The sequence below is a fragment of the Garra rufa genome, chromosome 1 (genome assembly GCF_049309525.1).
Source record: "Garra rufa chromosome 1, GarRuf1.0, whole genome shotgun sequence".
In the NCBI taxonomy this organism is placed as follows: domain Eukaryota; kingdom Metazoa; phylum Chordata; class Actinopteri; order Cypriniformes; family Cyprinidae; genus Garra; species Garra rufa.
Window position 1 is genome coordinate 99,942,687 of NC_133361.1, and position 14,307 is coordinate 99,956,993.

The 14,307-nt window shown below is 39.5% G+C and overlaps 1 pseudogene; it reads left to right on the top strand.

Annotated features, from left to right (window-relative positions):
* LOC141322867 (uncharacterized) overlaps positions 1 to 13,176 on the top strand; it is a 677,976-nt pseudogene extending 664,800 nt beyond the window's left edge.
* Positions 13,177 to 14,307: the final 1,131 nt, after the last annotated feature.

Sequence of the window (14,307 nt, forward strand, 5' to 3'; positions counted from 1 at the left end):
TTTTCCTTCACGGTAATTCATTAAGTGTTTTCGATACCTTTATACTATCCATTCCAGCAGCTCTTAATTTATTATAATAATATAATTGTTTTTTACATTTATTCATTTTAGTCACCTGATTTCTTAATTTACGGTACTTATTTCAGTGAACCACATCATTCTGTTTAATAGCTTCTGCTTTAGCTTGATTCTTATGCCTCATATGTTCTTTGAGCTCTTGATCCAATCATGGAGTTGAGACATTTCTTACAGTTTGTTTTCTTAAAGGAGCATGTTTATCTATTACTCTGGTTGTCAATTTGTCAAAGATAACCACATCTCTGCCAGGATTCTGCTGCTGTGTAACCTCCTCTAACTTTGGAATATGGTTTTTAACATAACAAGCTACTCCTCCATACAAGTTTCTATGCTGCCTATGCAAATTATAGCCATCTAGATTCAATACAGAACTATTAATAGTTGAATCTAGGTGTTTATGAAATGGCTAATATATGGAAATTATGATTCTGTAATATTTCTGAGATATCATTTATTTTATTCCTTAAACTACAAATTTTCAAATGAGATATTTCAAACATCTCTTTTTCTGCCAAAAAATATTTTTCAACCATCTAACACTTGTTTGTGTCACAGTCTGGATGGGTTGAGGAGTGGAGAATGATGAAGAGAACCGGAGTAAATGAAACATAAACAGTTTATTAAAAGAAACACTGAAACTAATACAAAACAAACAAAAACTCAGAGCAAGTAAAGATAACATGTAACATTAACGACGGACAGCGGGGAGTGATCACAAGCAGACTTAAATACACAGAGACATGGGCGTGGTAACAAACAAGGGAAAAGCACTTGGGAAACATAACAGAACAGGACAAAACACAGACATAATCCTGACAGTTTGTCCATCAATACTCCTGCCTTTAATATTACATTGAACTCTCATTAATGCAAATAAGACATCCAACCACTCACACATCACATACATACACACGCACACAAATATTGTCAATATTGTAATGAAATAAAAAAAAATACATCAATAGAGCAACACTTGCTCATGACAAATTATTCATTTCCTAAACTAAATGTTAGCTATGTGGCCTTAAATTCAAGAACAAGAACTTATAACATAATCAGACATATCCAAAATTCAAAATTCCTTTTGTTTACCTTGCCCACGACATAATTAGCTTAACAGAAAAATTACTCTTAAAATCAGTGTTGTAACTTATAATTCATGACCTTATTGTTTATCCCATCTAATCCATCACATTCAATACAATATCGATTATAGTCTTTACATACGCTTCTGCTGCACTGCGTTCTGTAAACTTCTTAGTCTCTCCTTTGAATGTTATTATCAGCGTCGCTGGATGAATTATGCCATGTCTTCAATTTGCTCCTTATGTCACGAAATCCTGCTCGTTTTTTGGCCATTTCTGTAGTGAGATCTGGAAAAATCCTTATCTTCATCCCTCATACTTGTAGCACTCCCTCTTTCTTGGCGATTTTTTACAATCATCACTCGATTTGCACCTTTCCCAACCGGTCCGCAGTTTATCTTGAAATAAATCCTCAAACAAAGCAGACATGTAACTGGTTGGATTCCCTTTTTCGATGTCAAACATTGGGGTAGTGACTGTTCTGCCACCATTTGTAGCTGTTTTAATTATTGTTGCGCTTTATAGCTTTGTGTAGCGTCACTATACTTTACACTAAGTGCAAACAGCACACGTTGTTGGCAGAGGCTATTTACACTAACTCCATCCACCAATGTGTGATTAGACTAGTGAACACTATAAAAGACAGCAGTATTAATTTCTCTCTTTTCAAATATTTTAATAAAAATGAAGGAAATAATGTTGTGATGTGTATTTGCTTTGCCTTGAGAACAACAAAGTTGTTATTTTTCTTGTGAAGAAAAAAAGGGTTACTACAGAAAAAAAGATTTAGGATTTAATCTTAACTATTATTAACTAATCATCCAGCCCAGGATTTGCTGAATTAAACTACTACTAATTTAGAAGAGACTGTTTTACCTTTTGTTTCTTTTTTTTGGTTATGTTATTTATTTATTGTCACAGTAAAGAGTTATTTTTCTTTCCAACTTCTGGTGTCCTCTAAGTTTTATGTCTTCCTCCCTCACTCAAGTCTAGAACTGCTCCAGTGTAGTATTTGCATTGAAGTGCTACATACTCTCTCTGTGTGTGTGTGTGTGTGTGTGTGTGTGTGTGTGTGTGTGTGTGTGTGTGTGTGTGTGTGTGTGTGTGTGTGTGTGTGTGTGTGTGTGTGTGTGTGTTTGCACTAAAGCTGTGTGCTGCACAATTCACCTCACACGTTGTTTACAATGTTACTGAACAAGGTGATATGAACAGCAAACTGCAAGTACTATTTGCTAGTAAAACAAAAACAGTGGAAAAGTGCACTTTAGATTACAAAAAGAACAGGCATCCAATTTGATCCCATAAAAATCCCATAGAAACCATCCTACAAAATATTTATTTCTTGTCAAAAAATCCTAAAGGATTCCAGTAAGAATTCTGTACAGGATTCTTATTGGAATTTCTATCATATTTTGGAACCATTTCTATAGGATTTTGATAGGAATATTCTTATAAAACATAAATATTCTGTAGGATCATTCCGAAGGGATTTTTTATGGGATTAAATTGGATGCTTGTTCATGTCTTTATGGGAACTTTTTTATCTAAAGGTGCACTTTTCCACTGTTCTTGTTTTGCTAACAAATAGTACTTGCAGTTTGCTGTTTACATCACCCTGATGTAGACGTTGTTCATTGTATGTTGCTTATCAAAAAAATCCTAAAGGATTCTGATAAGAAACTTGTACTGGATTCTTATTGGAATTTCTATCATATGTTGGAACTGTTTCTATAGGATTTCAATAGGAATAGTCTTAGGATTCTTCTTGAAAGATGCTTTAAAATAAAACAGGATCCCATTAAAATCCTGTAGAAATGATCCTACAGGATATTTATGTCTTGTCCTATAAGAAAATCCTATAAGATAATTCCTAATGGAATCCTTTAGGAATGGTTCCAAAATATGATAGAAATTCTGATTTGAATCCTGTAGAGAATTCCTAGTGGAATCCTTTAGGATTTGTAGAGGATTCCTATTGGAATGTATATTAAGGTGAGTTAAAGTAAACTGCAAGACACTAAACTATAAAAAATAAAAAAGCGTACCATTAGGATTCTTCAAAATTCTTGAAAGATGCTTTAAAATAAATCCCATTAAAATCCTGTAGAAATTATCCTACAGGATATTTATGTCTTGTCCTATAAGAAAATCCTATAAGATAATTCCTAATGGAATCCTTTAGGAACGGTTCCAAAATATGATAGAAATTCTAACTGGAATCCTGTAGAGAAATCTTATTGGAATCCTATGGTATTTTTTGACAAGGGATTTAAATCTAAAATGTTTAGTTGCGTATAACGAAGAGCTAAAATAATTTAAGGTATTTCAACATTTGAAATGTATTGGTTAGGCTACTTTATACCTGGTATACACTGTTAGAAAGTATAATCCAACGAGACTGCAGACTTGTTCAACTGAATAAGGCAATAAACTGAATAATAGTAGGCACACGGCTAGTTTAGGTTCAATAGTACTCACTGTATCTATCCTGACAATAGGCCTACACTCTGTGCATATAAAGATAAAATTTGTCATTTGATATTGTGGTGTATAAATAGGTAGAGAACCTCACGGAAACCTCTTCTGCCTCATTCTTTTCAGAAACAAAGAAACTCTGGTAATACAAATGGTAATCAATATGCCAAAATTTACATTTAATTGAAACAGTAAATAAATGCAGCCTTGATGGTCATAGGAAACGTCTTTAAAAACCATTCAAAAATGTACTGATCCCACACTTTTGAGTGGCAGTGTATGTAATGTTGGGAAAACAATTTCACACTTTGCTAATTCATGCACGATCATAAAATGATTATGTAACCCCCATAAGAAGTTCTCATAGGAATGTGATTCTTATAATTACTGATGTTAATAATTAGTTATTGTATACTATTGCTCTTATTTTAATTCTCCAATCATATGCTGCTCAAAGAAATTTCCAAGAAATCAAATAATTTTTTTAAAACTATTATTAATATTTTATCCATAACTAACAAAAGATAAAAACTATAGTTAATAGTTATATTTAAAAAAACATGCAAATTAAAAAGCCATTAGCCCTGCAAATTTCTTTCAGTTTGATCGCGACCCCTGAGGTGATTACGAAAGATTAAGGACACATCAATAGCGTCAGTTACAGCAGATCAATTTACAGCACAATGTTAAACATTCCGACATGTGCACTTAACGTGTAGGTAATTTCCATCGCTTCATGCTTAGGATATTATTTTTGTTGAAATTAAACAAACGAGTAAATAACTTTAAAAAAAAAATTATATGGTTGTTAGTAGGGCTGGACCAGAATATTCAAATCGAATATTCGTTCGGTGGGTTGGCATTCGATTTTAAGTTTTGAGATTCCATATTCGTTTTTTTTATTTTTATTTTTTATACACCTTGCATCCCCTGCAAAACAGTTCTCATTTGCGCTTAAATATGAAAGAAGATCAGACTGCTGCGCCTCACCAAGATCACCCAATATTGTTGGTTTAGGAGACAGACCAGATAAATGTTACTATTTCGTCATTTTTAGCATCTTAAAATCAAATTTGAACAAGTTAAACACCGTTAATCACTCGCTGCTTTTCCTCTTCGACCGTTATTTTCAAATGATGCGCGCTACAGTTGCAGGAGCACTACGTTCGGATTTCTTAAAGGGGCCGCGTCAGGACAATACCGTATATAGATGTTCGTGTTTCTGTGAATTCTTAGTCACATGTAATTTGACTAAAGGATTTGAACTCATTCGTACATTATGAAATATCATTTTTATTATGTTTGCCTTATTTTAATATTATGAATTTCAATAAATACATATGATGTGTTTATATTTGTTTGTATTCATATAGGCTGCAATTTATTGTGGGTTACAGGTGCACACAAACATGCAGTGTTACTCTAAAAAAGTAAAATGAAAAAGTAATTAATTAACAGAATCTATGAATCAATAAAAGATCCTACAGGACAAAGTGAAATTTCGTTTAAAAATGACAATGCCCAGTAAGATTCTATGAATCAATAAAAGATCCTACAGGACAAAGTGAAATCCCATTAAATAAAACACTGTCCAATAAGATTCTAAAAATCAAGGAAAATCCTACAGGACAAAATGAAGTTCTATTAACCCTTAAAGACCTAGAACATTTTTGGGGCACCTGAGGCACCTGTCACAGAGAGGGTCAGAGACGTGCGGATCCAATTGCAGCATTTATTGATAATCGCAACATGCAGGAATAATCACCAGAAAACAGGAACAACGTAGGTAATCCGGGAAACAGTTCAATAGACAGGCAATGGTCGCAATGGCAGGTAGCAGGAATCGTCAACGGGGTACACAGTCCAGAGTCATACACAGAGAATCCAACACAGAGATAAACGCTTAGAATTACGACCATGGGAACAATAAGACTTCGCAAGGTGGCTGTGTGTGTGAGTGGCTTAAATGCAGTCAGAGTGATGAGGTGCAGCTGTGAGAACTAATCAGAGCAGTGAGAAACAAGGGCCAGGTGAATGCAGAGATTAGTGCAGTAGCTTATGGGGAATGAAGTCCATGAAGTGTGGTGCAAGAGTTTATGATGACAGGGAAGACCAGATACATGACAGAGCCCCTCCACAAGGAGCGGCTTCCAGACGCTCTAACCACCTTATACAATCTTGAGGGTGGTGGAGCGGAGGCGGAACAGGGGGAGGGATGGAGGGCCAGGTCCATGTAGTGGTACTGGAACCACGAAATGAGGCGGAGCCGACGGAGGGAGAAGCCATGGCGGAGGAAGGGTTGGCTCCTGCATGGGGCCGACCGACGGAGGTGGAGCCGGTGGAGCCCGAAGCGGAACCGGAGAGTCGATGGTCCTAGGTGACACTGAGGATCCGGAGGGCCAAGGCGGAGCCCAAGGCTCTGGCGACCCCGGCGGAGATGGAGGTCCGGAGGTACGCAGCGGAGCCGGAGTGACAGAGGATCGAGGCTGTGCCCACGGGAGGGAGGAGGTCCACAGAGCCGGCAGGACGGAGTGACGAGGCGCAGCCGGAGGAGTAGAGTCCAGAGGCGAAGGTGGGGCGACGACTGACCGGGGCGGAGCCGGAGAGACGATGGAGCCCGGAGGAGCTGGTGGGCCGACGGCCGACAACGGAGACGAGGGAGCACAGAGCCGGGGTGGAGACGCAGGGTCGGAGGGCCGAGGTGGAGTCCAGGACTCTGAGACTGGAGGTGATGGTGAGGGGTCCTTCAGTCTGGACACCGATGGAGACTGGCAGTCCCACGGCAAGTCCTCTTCACCGAAGGTGGCATGTGGGTGAGCAGAGGGACTGTAAGGAGACAGAGGTGGCGGAACTGGAGCAGCAGGGAGGGTGGGTGGGAACAGTCCATGCATGAGCTCCGTGACCAGAACCGGGCAGACAGGAATCTCAGGATGACTGGATGGAACCAGCGGAGTCTCTGGAAGGCTGGGCGGAACCAGCGGAGGCTCTGGAAGGCTGGGCTGAACCAGCGGAGTCTCTGGAAGGCTGGGCTGAACCAGCGGAGTCTCTGGAAGGCTGGGCGGAACCAGCGGAGTCTCTGGAAGGCTGGGCGGAACCAGCGGAGTCTCTGGAAGGCTGGGCTGAACCAGCGGAGTCTCTGGAAGGCTGGGCTGAACCAGCGGAGTCTCTGGAAGGCTGGGCTGAACCAGCGGAGTCTCTGGAAGGCTGGGCTGAACCAGCGGAGTCTCTGGAAGGCTGGGCGGAACCAGCGGAGTCTCTGGAAGGCTGGGCGGAACCAGCGGAGTCTCTGGAAGGCTGGGCGGAACCAGCGGAGTCTCTGGACGACGCTCTTGTGAAGCGGGCTCTGGACGACGCTCTTGTGAAGCGGGCTCTGGACGACGCTCTTGAGGAGTGAGCTCTGGAGAACTGGACGACCCCCGCGGAGATTCAGGAGGGCTGGGCGTCTCCAGCGGAGACTCTGGAAGAGCAGGCTTTGAGCTAGCGGTCACTGGAGGGCGCTCTGGCAGCGGAGACTCTGACTTGGGGGTAGCCATCTTGTGCTGTGGCTCAACCTCACCCACAGTAAATGGAGAGCCACACAACAAAAGAGCCAGATCCATGTAATAGTGCAGAGTCCAGTCTGGTTCAAAATTTGGCATGTGGGAAGCCAATGGCTCTGTGAGTCCTCCACGAAAAAAAATCATTAGGCAAATCTCATCCATTGAAGACAGATTTGCCAATTCGATGAAGGCCATGACATAATCCTCGATTGTCCGCTCACCCTGCTTGAGAAGCATGATCTGTACCGTGGGATTCATGCTGGAACCGAATGACACCATAAAGCCGCTGGATCCTTACTTGGCGAAGTCTTCTGTCACAGAGAGGGTCAGAGACGTGCGGATCCAATTGCAGCATTTATTGATAATCGCAACATGCAGGAATAATCACCAGAAAACAGGAACAACGTAGGTAATCCGGGAAACAGTTCAATAGACAGGCAATGGTCGCAATGGCAGGTAGCAGGAATCGTCAACGGGGTACACAGTCCAGAGTCATACACAGAGAATCCAACACAGAGATAAACGCTTAGAATTACGACCATGGGAACAATAAGACTTCGCAAGGTGGCTGTGTGTGTGAGTGGCTTAAATGCAGTCAGAGTGATGAGGTGCAGCTGTGAGAACTAATCAGAGCAGTGAGAAACAAGGGCCAGGTGAATGCAGAGATTAGTGCAGTAGCTTATGGGGAATGAAGTCCATGAAGTGTGGTGCAAGAGTTTATGATGACAGGGAAGACCAGATACATGACAGCACCTGTATATTTCTTTGTTTTTTCAGACCTATTCTAGCAGTCAGCATCAATTGCCATATATCATTATAAACATAAGAACTTGAACTCTATGTCTAGCTAGTTTAAAATTACAATTTTCCTTTTGTTTTCTCAAAAAAATAGTGAATTTCCAGAATTGTAGGAAAAACGCTAGCAACAATTAGGTGTTTTTTTTACTGTGTACTCAAACAAAAACTTCTGAAGTTTGGATTTTTTTCTTTAAAAATTTGTATTTAGGTGTTTTACACTTCCAAATAATTTGTTTTTCTATATATAACATTCCCCAAGCAAGTTATAGCCAATTATTACAATATTATTATAGGCGCTTTTCAGTGAAAAACAGGCCTATTTAGTTTATTGACAGTATAGATCTGTCTAAAAACGTTTCAGGAGTAAAGTCATAGCAGAAACAGTGTTATATAATAGCAAAACAGTAAAAAATAATTTACTTTTTCCAGATAAACATATTTGTAATCCAAAGATGAACAATTAACACAGTGTAGAAAGTAGCAAAAGAAAAATTGCACAAATTGTCTTTGCAACAAATAATAAATAAACAGTCCAAATTTTTCACAAACTTCACACAAAATGAGAGAGAAATATACAGAGTGCAACCGAAAAAATAGTAGAAATAATCTTCAAAAACTATATATGAATTAGTTACATAATATAGATGGATTTGCTGGCTGTAGTCTGCAGCTGAATCTATTTTTCCGGGGGATCGCTGAGTGACGCCAAAACCTCAATTCCAGTGCTTTATCTGATAGGTTTGTACTGCTGTTTCATCCTTGGTTTTGGTTTGTGTTATGTCAAAGGGCTCTGTCATGAGTATTTCTGTACATTTTCAAAGAATGCTGTCATGCAAATGTGTTATTTTGCGTTTGATTTCATGCAAGCAAGATGCACTTTGCTTTCAATTTGCATATGTTCAGATTTCCAAAGAAACATACTAATCGGTGGTTCAAAAGACCAAGACCTATGTTTATTGGTTGAATAGAGGACAGTTTGAACCAATCTGGGCACAGGGGTGGGACTAAGTATCAACAATCGTTCCTGTTTGGCTCAGGACCGAAACGTATTGATTTCATCTGACGAATCAGTGCTGAGGGAATGCGATGACGTAATCACGCTCACCACGGAGCCTCTGAATATGCAAATGAGACAAAACTTTTTAAAGCATTCAAATTGGATTAGCGGTTCAAAAGTTATTAAACATTTAAGAACAATAGTTATTTTTAGCCGCCGGCGGCTGTATCGGTCTTTGAGGGTTAAAATAAATTGTAATGTTCAATAGGATTCTAAGAATCCAATAAAATTCTACAGGACAAAGTGAAATTCCATTAAAATAAATCGTAATGTTCAAAAGGATTCTAAGAATCCAATAAAATTCTACAGGACAAAGTGAAATTCCATTAAAATGAATCAGAATGTCCAATAGGATTCTAAGAATCCACTAAGATCCTAAAGGATAAACTGAAATTCCAATAGGATTTTTTGACAAGGGCCTTACAAGTGTGCTGACTACTAAACTAGGGAGCTGATTGAGACGCACCCAGAGATTTAGTTTACATTTATTTATTTTTCCTACCAAATCCACAGAAAAACTGGAGGATCAACAGAGATCCACGTGAAACACTATTACCAAGATGGTGTTTATTAAAGAGGAGAGTGAAGACATGAAGATTGAAGAAACATTCAGAGTCAAACATGAAGATATTGAGGAACAAACAGGTTGGTTTTCATCCTCAAAGTCACTCATTTGATCCCTATTAAAATGTCCAGCTCTACAGAAAAAAAAGTTATTTTGTGTAACATTAAAATAACCTACTTCTGATTACAAAACAATAAAAACAGTATCTGACAAAAAACCTTAATTTTTCAAACAATGACACTTCAATCTTGAACTTGACATTTGTTTTAATTGTGATTTTTTTTCTTGCTGTCTTTAAAAATTTGATATTAAAATGTAAATAGCAGTGAATGTTCATTACAACAAGCAATTAATAGTCAGAAACACCAGCCTACTTATAAAATATTAAAACATTTCTCTCGCATGCTGTTTATCTTTGTTCTTTATTTAAAGATATTTGGTGAGCAAATAATACACTCAGTGAACACTAGATTTATATTGAACTGCAGCAAAATAAAGTTTTTTTTTTATTTGAGAGAGACATAAACAGTTGATCAAACACCTAACTAGTGCACTAAAGTGACTTTTTTGTGCATGTTGTGACTTTTGTCATCCTCAGTATTACTAAAGGCGGTCGTACACAGTGCGATTTTTGAGGTCGTAAGAGCTTGCATGCGATTTTTTTTTAATTTTTTGGTTATCGGAGGAAACTGTCTCTTCTCGTATGGTCTGGGCTCATTTGGTGTGTGAGAAATTACGAGATGAGCAGAGTGCCTTACGAACACTTCCCGTCCTCACGATCATTTTTAAACTTGTCAAAAAACTTTGTGAGCTGTCGGATTGAAAGCGTGACGTGTGTGCTGTTGAACGAGCCGATTTGTTGATCAAACTGCAAATGACCAATCAGAAGCTAAAGAAAAGAAAACCACAGAAACGACTTAGAGCTATCGAGAAAGAGGATAAACTGGCTGTACTCTGGCAAGAACAGCGAGCGCTGTATGATGTATCGAGCAGCATTTATCACGATAGGGTCGTGACATTTTACAGCAGATCGCCCAAGTGCTACATTTATCAGGTGAGCTGTCACTTATTGTTTGCTACAGCTATTGCTAGCTGTAGTTATTTCTCAAGCCATTGCTGCCATGAAGAAAACAATCTCTTCCTCGGAGTCCATGTTTTTGGCGCGGAACTTCTTGAATGTGATTTCCTCGGAAATCGACAGGTTTTAAAATCTTGCCGTGTAACACTGCGTCCATCACTCGTGACGTGTGTGTGGCCACATGGTCTTCTGACCGTCAGAATTCGCACTGTATACGGCCGCCTTAATGTAAGTAGTGGCCTAATGGTTAGTGGTCAGATGGTCAAGAACTAAACAGTGTTAACTCTAGTCCACAAATGCTAACATAATTTTCAAGCTCTTTAAGGAAAAGTTTTGGTTTCTGAAAGATCTAATAGCACTAGAATACAAATGCAACTTTAATAAGCTCAATATCTGTGCTGTGATGGGAATTAAAGAGGACCTGTTATGCCACTTTTTCTCAAGAAGTCTCAGTCTGAATTGAATAAAGTCAGCATCACATTTGCAATCGTGCTAATATTCAGGAAAACGGCACACTTCTTCTTTAAGAGTTGCTTAAACATACCATATGTTGTAAATTAACAACAAGAACAGTTTTGACAGCACTGGTTTTCAAAGAAAGAAAATGGCTTACTTGAAGATGCTTTTTCAAGATTAGATTGTGTCTTAAAGTTGATCGGAGAGACAAGTTTAGATGCAAGTCCATTGGACTATGATGTTACATTATTTTGTATTTGTATTTCCATAATGCTTGGCTTTCTGATTTCCTCCTGGGAGTCCTGATTAGCAGTGCAGTTGCTAATTGAATAGTTACACACATTTTGTATTTTAAATATGAAATTATGTTACATGTACTTAGTTACTTTTGTGGGTTTGATTAGAAAATATTTCTTACTTGAATGCTGCTTTTAAATTCTCTAGCGTGAAGATAAACATGGCAGGTTATGCATTTTTTTTAAAGGATCTGGTGTTTTTTTGTTGTGATAAAAGCACAACAATATATATGTTACAAATAACGGTTTTTAATTATGGCTATAAATGTTCAATCTTTGTTGTTTCACATTAATTTGGAGATTTAATGTGAAATTGTTTATTGTCAAATAGTTAGTTTTTAATTAATTGACAGCACTAGTCTAAATGTTTTGATGTTGCTTTGTGCCATTAAACTGTTGTTAACTTACATTTTTCTTATTTCACCTCAGACCTGATGACACTGAAAGAGGAGAGTCAAGAACTCAGTGAAACAGAAGAGAAAGATCAAAATGAGAAACATGATTTCAAAACTGAAGAAAAATCAATTAGTTGCTCACAGAATAAAAAAACTTCCTCACCAGAAATAAATAAAAAAACACAAAGTACAAACCTTAATTCTAACATGAGAATTCAGACTGGAGAGAGAGACATTACAGTTGCCAAAAGTGTGGGAAGAGTTTCTCACGAAATGGAGTTCTTGAGACTCACATGAAAATTCACACCGAAACTAAGCCATTCATATGTCCTCAGTGTGGAAAGAGTTTTACAAAGAAAAACTACCTTGATGTCCACATGAAAACTCACACTGGAGAAAAGCCTTTTACCTGCCCTCAGTGTGAAAAGAGCTTTACGCAGAAAAAAAATCTTATTGTCCACATGAGAATTCACACTGGAGAGAAGCCTTTCATCTGCCAACAGTGTGGAAAGAGTTTCACATGTAATAGAAAACTTAAGATTCACATAAGAAGTCACACTGGAGAGAATCCATTCCAATGTGATCAATGTGGAAAGAGTTTTACTATGAAAAGTACACTAAATATCCACATGAGAATTCATACTGGAGAGAGACTTTTCACCTGCAAACTCTGTGGCAAAAGTTTCACACGGAATGGAGTTCTTGAGACATGAAAATTCACACCGAAACGAAGCCGTTCGTATGTCCTCAGTGTGGAAAGAGTTTTACACAGAAAAGTACGCTTACTCTCCACATGAGAATTCACACTGAAGAGAAGCCCTTCATCTGCCCTCAGTGTGGAAAGAGTTTCAAGTATAAAGGAAACCTCAAGGCTCACATAAGAAATCACACTGGAGAGAAACCATTTAAATGTGATCAATGTGGGAAGAGTTTCAGACACTGCGCAAACCTTATTAATCACACGAGGATTCACTCGAGAAAGAAGAGTTTTAAATGTCATCAGTGCAAAAAGAGTTTCACAGAGAGGGAACATCTTAAGACTCATGTAATAACTCACATGGGAGAAAAGCCTTTCATGTGTCATCACTGTGGAAAGAGTTGTTCAAGAGAAGGAAACCTCAGGGTTTACTTGGGCATTCACACTGGAGAGAAACCTTACACCTGTGAACAGTGTGGAAAGAGTTTCAATGTTAAAGTAAACCTTAAGATTCACATGAGAGTTCACACTGGAGAGAAACCGTACAAGTGTCTGCAGTGTGAGAAGAGTTTCACATGTCTAAGCAGCATTAAACGTCATTCGCAAACTCATTCTGGAAACAAACTGTCGTTTTCTTCAATGCAAGAAGAGGTTTAGAAAAAGGAGCAATTTCTACAATCATCTACACATTCATTTTGAAATGCATTCAATTGTAGTCAAAGTACTAAAACATTGTTTTTCGTCACACTTACAGAACAATCATGCAAATGTAAGACTCTGTGTTCTTTGTTCAAGAGTGTACTGAGAAAAAAGCTGTGTGAAATCAAGTCTATGTTCACATCGGAAGGGACTGTGGGCTACATCTGATCACCTTCATGCAACCTTCATTTTTATGTTATACCATGAGGCTTTTTTTTTTGAGTTTGTACTTCTGTAGCCAGGGGCGTCGGACAGGGGGTAATAGTGGAACAAAGTAACAGGGGCCCTTGGCGAGAGGGGGCCCATCGTGACCCCCCCTCCGGAACGTAGCATTGCGATCGCGAAACAACCCCCGCCCCCGAACGCAATATTGCGATCGCGAATGTAACGTAGGCCAGTTTATAGGTGCTGTGCAGGTAATCCTCACTCCCCGATCTCAAGAGATGCACTAAGGCTTGTTAGAGAGTGCTGCCTTTAGCTTTATTGTTAGTGCGTCCGCCTCCCATGCAGGAGACCCAGGTTCGAGACCAAAAGGTCATGTATGGCTACAGACAGGGGCGTCGCTGGGAATTCTGGGCCCCGTGCACTAACTCAGCTAAGGGGCCCCCCTAAAAACGAAAAATTACTTCTTGGGGGGGTGTTTGTGTAACCCCTCTCACCTGGGTCCTACTCGCACCCGCTCTGAGCGGGTCTCGAACCCGGGTCTCCTGCATGGGAGGCGGACTTAAGGAGGTGAAGTGAGGCCAAGTATGGTGACCCATACTAGGAATTTGTGCTCTGCATTTAACCCATCCAAGTGCACACACACAGTAGTGAACACACACCCGGAGTAGTGGGCAGCCATTGGTGCGGCGCCCAGGGAGCAGTTGGGGGATTGGTGCCCTGCTCAAGGGACTCAAGGGACTCACCTCAGTCATGGTATTGAGGGTGGAGAGAGTATTGGAGGAGGCTGGAGGAGAGTGCCCCCACCTACAATCCCTACAATCCCTGCCGGACCTGAGACTTGAACCTGCAACCTTTGGGTTACAAGTCCCACTCTCTAACCATTAGGCCACGGCTGCCCCAAACATTGAGTGATTACGGTAGATT